Raw genomic sequence first — 13505 nt, 5'->3', positions numbered from 1 at the left:
TGCCTTAGTTTGGACATTTTTAAGGCCTTAGAACTGTAAACTTGTAACTTAATAAATCCCCTTTATAACAGCCATTCCATTTCTGGTATATTGCATTCTGACAGCTTTAGCAAACTAAAATACATACCCAAAGGTTTAATCTTGCATGTAACAGAAGTCGAGAAGTAGGCAGTCTGGGGCAGGTATGGGAATTCTACAAAGTCATCATGGTCCCACCCTTCTTCCATCTCTGTTTTCCATTATCCAAGCACATGGCTTCCTTTCTCAAGGTTAACTCATAATCCAAAATAGCTGCTGGAGCTCTTGCTATCACCTCTGCATTCCAGCCAGCCGAAAGGGCAATATCTGACCTCCTTCCTTCCCAAATTCTCATAAAATACTTCCTCTGGTATTTTACTGGCCTGAATGTAGTCACATGGTCTCATTTACCTGTAAGGGAGGCTGGGAAATTTCGTCTCTTTTTCCATGCAGAAATATGTCTAGCCAAAAATTGAAGTCCTGTTAGTAAAGAAAAAGGAGAGAGTGGATAATTGGTAGACAACTCAGGAGCTCTCACACAGTGGCTACACCAGATGGAAATTAGAGACCATGCTGTTGTTGACTGTGGTCTTTACACTCTGTGCAGAGGCCTTTCCTCTACCACCACAAATGCAGTTCCTTACCTTTACTTCTGGGTGATCCAAGAAGTTCGAATGGCCTCCAGAATGTACTGCCAAGGATGGCTGAGCACACACCTATGTGAGATTGGAAATGGCACCTGAGACCCTGTTATCTGTCTGTTGTCGACTTTAATCAATTAAAGCAATAGCAGGTGTAGGTGGAATTCTTTGGCACTAAGCCTGTGGATCTTCTTTCACTCATGTCCTTCAGACAAATGCCACCATCAGCTGATGCTCCTGAAAGGTCTCTAAGAAAAGAAAACAGAGTAGGGATTTTTATGAGGTTGCATCCACATACAAGCATAATAGTGTAATTTCAGAGCCAGACTCCTAAACCTAAAGAAAGGCACTTTGCCACAAAAGACCTGCTCTAGTTTGCTAGCTGCTGGAATGCAATATATCAGAAATGGAATGGCCTTTAAAAAGGGGAATTTAATAAGTTGCTAGTTTATAGTTCTAAGGCTGAGAAAATATCCCAGTTAAAGCAAGTCTATAGAAATGTCCCATCTGAGGCATCCAGGAAAAGATACCTTGGTTCAAGAAGGCCAATGAAGTTCAGGGATTCCCTCTCAAGTGAGAAGCACATGGCAAACATGGTCAGGGTTACTCTCCCATCTGGAAAGGCATGTGGTGAACATGGCGTCGTCTGCTAGCTTTCTCTCCTGGCTTCCTGTTCATCAAGTTCCCCAGGAGGCATTTTCCTTCTTCATCTCCAAATGTCGCTGGCTGGTGGACTCTGCTTCTCATTGTCTGCATTGTCCTGCTCTCTCAGAATCTCCTTTTTCTCCTAAATGTTTCCTCTTTTATAGGATTCCAGTAAACTGATCAAGACCCACCTGAATGCGTGGAGACACATATTTACCTAATCCAGCTTAACAACCACGCTTGATTGAGTTACATCTCCTGGGGGATGATCTAATTATAGTTTCAAACATACAGTACTGAATAGGGATTAGAAGAAACGGCTGTACTTACAAAATGGGATTAGGATTAAAACATGGCTTTTCTAGGGTACATACATCCTTTCAAACTGGCATAAGACCTAAATTATTATATTTTGATAGACCCAAAGCAGTTAAGGAAAAACTTGAGCCAACATTTGAAAATTAAGATAATTCATACATAACCATAGATTTCTGGCTTCTCTTGACTAATCAGACCACTTGAAAACATCTGTCCTGCATTCCTGCACATCTGCAACCTTCTGGGGCCGGGCAGGGTTTGCCCCCTTTAGATGGGGACATTCACTGGCTCCTACCTGTGCATACAATTCTGATAACTTATGTCTGCCTTCCTCTCTATGTAACCTGTTGGGCCCTGTAAGCACCTGTACTTGTGGCCCTTGCCATCAGTTGCTCAGGAGGCAGTGAGGGGAGGGGAGGTTGTTGGCCGTCCTCAGTCACAGTCTGAGCTGAAGGTACATGTGGAGAACTCACAGCTTGGACTGATGAGAAAGGCTGCAAATTAAAGGTGGGGTTTGAGAAGGAAAGAGCCTGCCAGAAGACATGCTATATCCAGGAGTGTCTGGTATCTCGAGGCTCTGATCGCATCTGTGAACTGGACTTAGATCAAAGTCATGGTTTAGAAAGCCGAGATCCAAGATGTGATGGTGGATTGTATCCAAGTTGTGCCAACACAAGTGGAGTGACCTCCCATGGCGTTTTGAAGTGACAATAGGCCAGGGTGATATTTTTAGGATGGTGGGTCTAACAGATGGTACTATTCGAAAACCTTTTCTACAGTCTCCAGGAATGGCTGGATAACCTACTTAGGGCGCTTATCTGAGTGGTTTACAACCTAAGCCTCTATTCCCACTGGCTTGCAATCTGTTCATTGACATTGTTACTTGAATTCATGAAGTGGGGCATTACATTTTTTTAGAAGAGCTATACAAAACTGTTTCCAAAACTCTCTCTTCTAGTACACATACTTATCCATGAAAGTGTATTTTTGCAACCTTTAAAAACTGGCTTGGAAACTACTTTAATTTTATTGTGCAAAGATGAAGAGAAAAGAACCCTTAAAAAGCTATAGGTTCAGATACCTGTCATTTATAAAAAGAGACATGAATGTTCTTCAAATTATGTTGACAGAATGCTTTCAGAAAAAAATTATTTTCATGGTTTGAAGCTTTAATTTTGGCACCATATTTATACATTTCAGAAAAAATCCTCTTGCCTTATTCTAGCCCAAAGTAAGCCTTTGGATTGGTATTTTGCATCCATGGACTTTGGCTTGAAATAAAATCTTTTGGCTCTACCTTACATAGTAAATGTCAGCAGTTTAAGGTGGCATGATTCTGATCTTTAAATCTGCCCTGCTACTGATGATACAAGGAGGAAAAAAGAACAGGAAAAAATACTTGCCATCTCAAGAAATATGCTCAGCTTCTATTTGATTTTCCTTAGTTGTGGAGTTCTATACTTGTGAAATCTAATTTTATGCATCACAACTGGGAAAGGTTTAACAGTTAAATAAGCAGTAATGACACAAAACTCGTAGTTTTACTTCAGCTCTTGAGTTTTAATTTTAACTGATTGAAAAATAACCATAAAGGGTTTCCCTCAGCTTAAGGTCAATTTTTCTAGTACTCGAAGTCAGATGCAGCCTAAGGCAAGGGCATGGTGCATTAAGATACAGCAGGCACATGAGGTTTTATGGAGACAAGTCAAATGGACAAATTGCTGTCTACTTTGCAGAACATATGGACACATGAATCCAGAACCCAGTACGTGGGCAATAATCTGGGGCTTGTTCACTTAATTGGAAAGGCAGGAAGTAATCTCTTGGGCTGATTGTGATTACTACAAAAAAGTGGAAAACAATTGAGGATGGAACACAAATTTCCAGATGACAGTTCTTTGGTGTCCCGAGTACCCCTGAGTTATCACTCTGCAATATGGCACGGTGATGATTTTGATAACTTCTTCCCTCTATTCCAGTTTTTCCAGCATGGCCGCCCTTTTCAGTGTGCAGGTGATTATTCTGTGGGGTCTGCCAGTGCTTTTGCATTCCCTAAGCAATGCCAGAGAACTAAATAGGAAAAAACTTCTCTTTTGTGTGCATACATGTGCTTGTGTATGTGTGTGTGTGTGAAGGGGGATTGAACAAGATTCTTGGTGTTAAAAAGCAGCTTTCCTTTTTTTTTTTTTTTTTTTTTTCCTAGGTCTTCAGCATGGCAGGCTAGAACTCTGCCAGTAAGCCACCATGGCCTGCCCCCTAGTACATTTTTTTTATTAATTAACTAACACAACATTTAGAAATCATTCCATTCTACATATGCAATCAGTAATTCTTAATATCATCACATAGATGTATGATCATCATTTCTTAGTACATATACATCGATTTAGAAAAAGAAATAGCAAGACAACAGAAAAAGAAATAAAATGATAATATAGGGAAAAAATAAAAATAAAAATAAAAAATACAAAAATATATAAGAAAAAAACAACTATAGCTCAGATGCAGCTTCATTCAGTGTTTTAACATAATTACATTACAATTAGGTAGTATTGTGCTGTCCATTTTTTTTTTAGAAATCATACCATTCTACATATGCAATCAGTAATTCTTAACATCATCACATAGATGCATGATCATCGTCTCTTAGTACATTTGCATCGGTTTAGAAGAACTAGCAATATAACCGAAAAAGATATAGAATGTTAATATAGAGAAAAAAAATAAAAGTAATATAGTAAGAACAAAACAAAACAAAACAAAAACCTATAGCTCGGATGCAGCTTCATTCAGTGTTTTAACATGATTACTTTACAATTAGGTATTATTGTGCTGTCCATTTTTGAGTTTTTGTATCTAGTCCTATTGCACAGTCTGTATTCCATCAGCTCCAATTACCCATTATCTTACCCTGTTTCTACCTCCTGCTGGACTCTGTTACCAATGACATATTCCAAGTTTATTCTCGAGTGTCGATTCACATCATTGGGACCATACAGTATTTGTCTTTTAGTTTTTGGCTAGACTCACTCAGCATAATGTTCTCTAGGTCCATCCATGTTATTACATCCTTCATAAGTTTATCCTGCCTTAAAGCTGCATAATATTTCATCGTATGTATATACCACAGTTTGTTTAGCCACTCGTCTGTTGATGGACATTTTGGCTGTTTCCATCTCTTTGCAATTGTAAATAAATAACGCTGCTATAAACATTGGTGTGCAAATGTCCGTTTGAGTTTTTGCCCTTAATTCCTTTGAGTAGATTCCCAGCAATGGTATTGCTGGGTCGTATGGCAATTCTATATTCAGCTTTTTGAGGAACCGCCAAACTGCCTTCCACAGTGGTTGCACCATTTGACATTCCCACCAACAGTGGATAAGTGTGCCTCTTTCACCGCATCCTCTCCAGCACTTGTCATTTTCTGTTTTGTTGATAATGGCCATTCTGGTGGGTGTGAGATGATATCTCATTGTGGTTTTGAGCTTTCCTTTTTAAAGTGGGCAGGTGAGGAGCAGGGGGAGAAGAGATGGTATTTAGTGTATCTCACATCTCTGATTTTGTGAGACCACAAAGGGGTGTTAATTCTGCTCCAGACCCTTGTGCAATTGGCTTATCTACAACGGTTTACATTTTAGGTCATCAGAGATGGGCCAATGCTACTAGGCTGGCTTTAGTATTTCATATAATTCTTTAGATTGTTGCTTTTTCATTGATTTTGACTACTGAGCGTTTCTCTTTCTTTCTAAATCACGTGTGCATCATATATGTATTTAAATATTTAAAAATATTTTATCCAGTATTTTTTATTGCTTCTCATCAAAAGTATTTCCAACATTGCCAGAGTCTTTTCTATATTACTGGAAATCAAATATGCTATCTATTTGCTACACTATACCCAGAGTGATCTTTTAAAATATAAATCAGATCATGTCAGTTCTTAGCTTGAAACCTTCTATGACTTTCCATTGCACCTAGATTAAAAGCCAAAATTTTTGTATTGTGTCCTAAAAATCTCTGCATGATCTGGCTCCTACTGATCTTATCTCCTAGCCACCCGTTGCCTTGCTCATTAAATTCTAACCACACTGGTTGTCTGTATGTTTTGAGAATTAGACAAACGTATTCCTGCGTTGGGGTCTTTGCACTAAGCCATTTCTTCTGCCTGCATTCTCGACAATGCTGGCTCCTGTGCATGATTCAAATCTCAGCTCAAACATTCCTCGACTGCCCTACTGAAAGTAGCACGCTTTGCCCTCACCCAATCACGCTATCCCATCACCCTGATTGTCTGTCTGAAATAATTTTGTTGGTCCATTTGGTCAACGGTGCACAGTTTGGAATGGAAGCTCTAAGAGAGTAGGGGCCTTCTCTCTCTATGACCACTTCTAGTGCAGAACCTAGAGCAGTGCCAGGTAACACAAGCTTGTGGAAAAAAATAAATGGATGGAATAATTATTCTACATCACATGATTACCAAAGTTGACAAAATACCATCATTGACATTTGATTGATAAGGGAAACTAGGATCTAGAAAAAAAAGCATTAAAAAGTAATGCTTTATTAAAGACTCAAAGTGCTGATTTAGTAAAACCATGGAATGTTGGAGCACAAAAAGCTGCATCCTTTAGCCAGTCCCTTTATTTTACACATGAACTGAGAGCCTGACTTGCCGAGATCTCAGTTATTGTCAACGCTGGGCCCACGTGATATACCTCCTGATTCCCTACTTAATATCTCACCATGAGTCACGACTGGTGTCCAGTAGATTGGGCATAGCAATGAATATTAGGATGCAATTTGCTCTAAATTTTGCAGAAGTGTGGGAAATGGATTGGGCATATTTTCCAGTCATTTTTATAAGAGGCTATAAATAATGGTGCTTTGGGATAGTAGAGAACAGTATATGAATACTTTTCTAAAATTCTACAGGCTAATATAGGGAGAACATTATAGTTTTCCTTTCTACACATTGCTTTCTGAATATCAACAGATTATTTTCTTTTGTTAGTTTCTTGTTTGTTTCTGTTTTATTTATTATTATTTTTTATTAGAGAAGTTGTAGGTTTACAGAACAATCATGCAGTGGATTGCTTTATTTAGCCTGCTATAAGAATGTCATGAGTAGGAGCCATTTCCTCTAGCATACTCTAAGCTGTCAGAGTCCTTCAGCACCAAGAAGGACATTCTAGTTGAATTTCCTTTAGAAAGGGTGGTAGGTGTGAGACAAATGAAAAAGATCATTCATTATTATCACCATCTTGATGAAAAAGGGTAAATCCTGACAAATTCAAAATCTATTACGTGTATGTTGCATATGTCTCCTTCATTTTTTGTTTTTATGAGATTACAAATTGGAAGGAAATGACAAGTGGAAGAAAACAATAGTTAGTCATAAATTTAAATTTTTAATTGAATTAGTATGTTTGTATTTTACACAGTGGGAATAAGCTTGGATTTTTTTTTTAAGAAAAACAAGGTTGTTAACTATGATCTATTAAAAAAATAGACTATGATCTATTTCAGAAGTACCTCAGTGACTTTATCATTTAAATGGAAATGTGTCCAAATCACTTAGATTGTTCTGGAAAACAATTTGGTAATGTGTTTCAAACATTGTAAGCATATTTACTCCTTGTCCCAGTAATCGCACTTATAGGAAATTTATCCCATTTTAGGAATCTAGCCTAGGGGAAAATCTGAAATTTGATCAAAGATTTTGGCAAAAATATGTTTTGAAGAACTACATAAAACAGAAAGCAGGACATCATCCAGTGTTCAAATATAGGTATAAGATAGTTTGTGGCAGATCCATTTGATACAGTTTTATGCAACTAGTTAACACGTCTTAATATAATGCTAATTATTTGTTAACAAACTGAATGTAAAATTATATATAGTATGCTCTCAGCTCTGTAAAAAATACATGGATAAAATAAAAAAGACTTGAAGGAAACAAGACAATGTCAACAGACATGCTCTCTAGGATGTGAAGATTACTGTTACCTTCGTCATTATACCGTCTGTACTTTTCACTTTGTCTACAATATGCCTATATTACTTTAATAATCAGAAAATTCATAGAATTCCTTTCTAGAGGGGGTATGTGAAATGTATTTTTTTTCTGTGTATGCTGTATGGTGGGGGTCACATTTCATTAATTTTCCATGTGAGTATCCCCTTATTGCAGCACCATTTGTTGAATTTTTGTTTGTTTTGCTTGCTTATTTGTTTTCTGGGAAGTGCATGGACCGGGAATCAAACATGGGTCTCCAACATGGCAGGAGGGAATTCTACCACTGAACTACCCTTGTGCCCCCTGTGAATTGTATTTTAAAGGTGAAGACATTTATTAAAATTCCTTTCTTAGCAAATCAACTGTATAAAAATGTGGTTGGAATTATGTCAAAATTCTTTACAGAAGATTAAAAATATAAAATGTCTCTTTCTTAGTTGACTAAATAGCTTCCCTTATACGGAAAATCTTGGCCAGAAATTGTGATCAGTTCAAATTGTATAAATTCATGTACGCATGTTTAAACAATGTATGGCATTTATTTCTTGTGTGGCTTTTGTCCTAAGAGTGAGTAGTTGGTGAAAGCTGCATAAACATTTCATTAAATAGGTTATAGTATAGAGTTCAAGAGAAATGCTTTGTAGAAAAAAGTACTGGGCGAGGAATCAGAAGGGCTTTATGACTTCTGCAGTGTGGTCAAATGAATACATTTGCCTGATACACCATCGACAAAATCTTCTGCTTCCCAGTTAAGGAAGGTCAGGATATATTCACTTTGCAACAACACAATATAAGGTGCCTAGGAAAAGTCGAGAACCGCAACTAATGAATGGACTGCTCTACCGCCATTGACTTAAAATTACAGCCCAGAACCCCCCTCCCGCCCGCCCCCGCCATGTCCTTTGGGAAATGATTAGTAGGAAGGTAATAGTTATGTGAAGTGTCAATGTTCCTGAAGCAGTGAGTAGTTGGAGTCTCTTCAAATACTTCCAAACTTTATATTTTCCGATTAGCTCATTAAGAAGAGACAATATAATGCAGTGACCAAGAGTTTTGACTTCAGAACTAGAGGGTCCAAATTTGCCAGTTTCCATCTGTGTAATCTAGGGTAAACTACCTCTCAATTTTCTTATCTGTGAAATGAGAATAAGAAAGTCCTATATTAGTCAGGGTCTAAAATAGAAAATATAAACCACATAAGTATTTGACATAGAAAGAATTAAATTGTTTATACAGGTGAAGGAAGAGCTGAAAAGTCAAATGAAAAGACAGGAGGACCCAAATTATTAGCAATGGCAGGAAGTTTTTACCAACTCTAATCTGGAGGGAAACTCTGTTGGATACATTGTTACTGAGGTTCAGGGGTTGAGGTCACCTGGAGAAAGCTGGATTAATGGTAGAAATGGAGCCAAGGAGGAGACCCCTTTGCTGCCCAAGGCACAGAGAGCAGAGTAATACCCTGGCTTTCCCAGACATTACAACCAAACACAACCTCTCTGTGATACAGAGCAGGGCAGGGGTGGGAGAGGACTGGCCCTGAGACTGGCAAATGCCCTTATCTCAGAGAGTTGAGGTGAGGATGATAGGAGGTATTGTATCTCAAACATTTAGAATGATCTTGGCAAATACATGCTCAATAAACACTAGCATTGTCATCAACATCATCACTGATACTTGTGAATATATTTTGGGCATGTGTGGATGCCAGGAAGCTATTTCTGGCATAGCCTCTTCTTTTCTGGGCCCTGCCATGCTCAGGTTGCTAGACGTTTAAGCATTTCGCAGTGTCTACATAGGCAGGGACACTGTAGGTGCCTCCTTCACTTTTCTACTCCAGTCTCCCCTGTGCTGAGTTTAGTGGGAGTGACCAAACCTACCTCCCAGATGACCAGAACCGAGTCATGGCAAGTGCCAAAGACTCCAAGCAGTTCTGAGGGCATGATAAGAATTAATAACCCTTTGGGGAGAGACTCTTGCAGATTCATTTTTAAATTAACAATTTTGAAACTAACGATTTCCCCGAATATTCTAGTTCCTTTGGGCTTGAGTTTAGCTGTGTTCTACAAAGCCGAAAGAATACATATTTAATGTGTGTGTGTGTGTGTGTGTGTGTGTGTGTGTGTGTGTGTTTGGCATAGCTCATCATTAAAAATAATGAATCTAAGAGGATTAAAATGCTTATCATTAAAAATAATGAATCTAAGAGGATTAAAATCTTGACAAATTGCCTTAACAGGCCCAACAGGAAGAATCAGATAGCTGCCTTCTTTCAAGCATAGACATTAGATCAACTATTCCATCCAGATAACTCACAAGTCTTTGTCAAAGTGCCCTCTAGAATTGCTTGCCTTTTGAGAACACACTATTTGTTGTAGCATTTTTCTAAGTCCAGGGAATTTCTCTCCTGAGAGATTTTTATCAGGATGAAAAATAGCAGCTTTTCTGGGTTTTAAAATATTGTTAGTCTTTTTCACACTGGCTTTCCAATTACACTCCTTCTCAGAAAGAACATGCATTGATCTCAAGGAGATGAGGGTTGTCTAGTTTTCTCCAGTGTTATATTCTTCAAGTTAAAGTCCAGGTCTCAAATAAGTAATAATACAAGATAATAGGGCTGGCCATGGTGGCTCAGTGGCAGAGTTCTTGCCTGCCATGCCGGAGACCTGGGTTCGATTTCCGATGCCTGCCATGCAAAGGAAAAAAAAAAGCTAAGAGATTTTGGGTGCTTTCTCCATGACAGGCCCTGCTCCCAGCACTGTGGGTGGATTCTCTCATATAATGTGATGTCAGGACTTTGAATTACCCTGAGAGACGTAACCTCTTTTAAAGATCGAGAGACCGAGGCTTAAGGTTACACATCTTCCCCAAAGTCACATAGCCAAGCTGCCAGAGTCAAAGCTCACACACTTAACTGTTACATGGTAATTTCAGAATTTTAATGTGAATATTAAATGATAAAGCATAAATGGAGAGGGAGAGAAGTAAATGCAAACTAAGTATGTGAACACTCAGAATTGTAGATTACCAAAATGTCAGAGCATCTGCTTTACCTCCCCATTTTACAGCTGAGAAGATTGATCTCCAGGAAAAGGAAAGAGTCATTTGATCATGCAGGACCGTAACCCCCAAGTACTAAGTCTCACCTTTTTTTCACTCTCCCTTCCGTGACCACAGAGTTATATCCATGTCCCATCCCATTCACAAGCAGACATTGAAAATGACATTGGTCCTTTACTTTGTCCCAAAGAAGCAAACATCTTTTTATGTTTTGCATTTGTTTGTCTGCTAGAATCAGGAAAACAGATAACTAAAGAAAGAAGTTAGACATATGGGAACCTTGAGTGGGCTGCTTGTGGTTCTTCCTTGATACTAAAATCATGTTGATTAAGAAATATTGATGTGGAATTTGAAAGGCTGATAAGTCTACTTTTGGTTGGCAAGTTAACTCTAAGCATACTCTACAGCATTTTCAAGCTGCTGCATTGTTTTGAACTTTGTGCATCCTTATTTGGGTCCTTTCTTATTTTGGGTTAGTTTTGGACGTGACTTTCTTGAACAGCTGATGTATAGTGCTTCTTTTAAAGGTGAGCTAGTGGCAACACATTGTCTTTGTTTGGTAAAAACTCTCTCAGCCTTAAGACCTAACAAGGAGCTGTGTTGGGTTGTGAATGGCCTTGGCTTTTGGTTCTTCTAAGGATCTTGCAGGAATTTTAATCTAGCTATCCACATTTTTTTTTGTATGCTGTATGATGGGGATTACATTTCATTCTTTTTCTGTGTGAGTATACTGTTATTACAGCACCATTTTGTTGAATTTTTGTTTGTTTGTTTTGGGAAGTACATGGGCCAGGAATCGAACCTGGGTCTCCAACCCAGGTCTCCCACATGGCAGGTGAGAATTCTACCACTGAACTACCCTTGCACCCGTTACTCAGAACACCAGTAGAATGGTGGTGGGCAATGGTGATTTGAGTGAAAGGGGAAATTTGTGATGAGAATTCTAAACCTGGAAAGAATCACAGTGACCACAGCTCTTACCACTCCTTCTAGTACCACCTTGGGGTTAGCCTAAATCAGCTGCTTGTAACCCTACTCTCAACACAAAGGCTTCTTTTGAATGGGGCTGGGAAAGGGAGGGACAACAGTCACACGGCAAGGATGGAAAGGGGAGGACAGCACGGAAGCACTGGGCTAGTGGGCCCTGGGAGAGATCACTCCATAACTTCACGCTCTGTTTACTCTCCTGTAAAACCACAGGGGTTCAGTGAGATGCCCGGACCTTTGTGGCTCTAGAATTTTCTGCTTTTTAGTGTTTTCTGAAGCATGGGACATGAATTCAGCAAAAAACAAACAAACAAAAAAGCAAAACAGTAATTTTCCATTCAGAACAATTTCAAGATACCACTCTGACTCACTAGATGGTCGAACATAATGAAAGGGGAGTCTAACTTCCCTTTAGTTTTGCGTTTCTTTCAGCCAATATGGTTCTTTATGGGGTACTTGTGAAAATAAAACAGTTCTCTGGCGTGTACTCTCACATTTACTTAGTAACTGGGTGATAACAGAAGTTCAGAATAAAAACTCATAGAGATATAAGACTGGGAAAGGAGTTTTTTCTCCATTTTATGATGTACAGGAGAACAAAGGCTGCTATTTTTGCCCCTTTCTGAGGACCACGTGCATGGAAATCCATATTATTATCATTTGTTTTCGTACAATTTTCATTATACCTTTTATCTGGAATAAAAGCTGAAACTCAGTTTAATAGCCACTTTAATCTGCAAGCTTTATGTGATTAAAGACTGATCTTGGCCACAAATTACAGTGTATTTGAGATACATGTTTGATTTTTTAAAAAGTACTTAACTGCTTTGTGAAGGGGCGTGAAGGGGCCCCTGCGGCCTGTTCTGTTTCTCTTCAGGAAAGAAGGCAATCGTGAGGTGGGAGGATCACAGCCTCACCATGTCCTAGTCACGGCTGAAAGGAGAGACCATTGTCCCAGGGAAACATGTGAGGCCTGAGATAAAATTCCCATTACTACTTCTTTAAACATTTCTATATTCAGACGGGGGTGGGGGGGTGGGGGGGACTATCCACTCCACAAATGTAATTCCCTTTTTTTCCCTGAGCCCAGCGAAATACATTGTTTCTTTCCCCTGGATTAGAAAATTAATAATAATAATAATAATAATAGGATGCTCTACAGGTTTATTTATTTAGTTTTTCAATGGCTGATAATGCTACTCTTTTGTTTAGCTTTTATACAAAATCAGAAAGGGCCCTGTAAGTCGGGATTCCCTGGGCTGAGCACAGGCCTCAACGATGCTGTGTACTCGTTCTTAGGCGGCTCCAAAACCACACGCACCCTGGTACCATCTTTGCTGGTTCTGCCTGGTCTTACCGAGGCTTAATTCAAGGCAGAGGCCTTTAGAGCAAGGATACTCGGTGAACTGGCATAAAAGGCCCGATGTGCAAGAGATCGGATCCCGCCAACCGAAGGAGGCATGTTTCCAACTGTGCATGCTGCGTGGCCCCGGAACTCGTCCATGCAGCTCCCAGACGCGTGTCAGGCAGCTGGTTTGGGGAAGGCTCTGTGCGGGGCGCAAGGGGGGACAGAAAGACAGATGAACAAGATGAAATACCGACCTTCCAAAAGCACATACGGGGTTGCAAAGACAAGTCAAAGATAGCCGAGAATACCATCCCGTCGAAAACGGGACATTATGAAAGTGAGATGAAATGAGACCCACCGAGTCGGAGAAGAGGAAGCAATATTCTTCCTGGATGAGGAGGTGGGGGGGATCAGTGTCAGAAGGCACGCCAAACTATAACAGGCCCTGGATGCTATGCTAAGACGAGACGCAGTT

The 13505-nt window shown here is 39.4% G+C and overlaps 1 protein-coding gene across 10 annotated transcripts in view; it reads left to right on the top strand.

Moving 5' to 3' along the window:
* The window catches only part of PDE4D (phosphodiesterase 4D), a 1724553-nt gene that overhangs the window by 233008 nt on the left and 1478040 nt on the right, over positions 1-13505 (top strand). The window lies entirely within an intron of this gene.

Source organism: Tamandua tetradactyla, chromosome 9 (assembly GCF_023851605.1).
Source record: "Tamandua tetradactyla isolate mTamTet1 chromosome 9, mTamTet1.pri, whole genome shotgun sequence".
In the NCBI taxonomy this organism is placed as follows: Eukaryota; Metazoa; Chordata; class Mammalia; order Pilosa; family Myrmecophagidae; genus Tamandua; species Tamandua tetradactyla.
The sequence above is the reverse complement of the archived record's forward strand: the minus strand, read 5'-3'. Positions and strand labels throughout refer to the sequence as shown.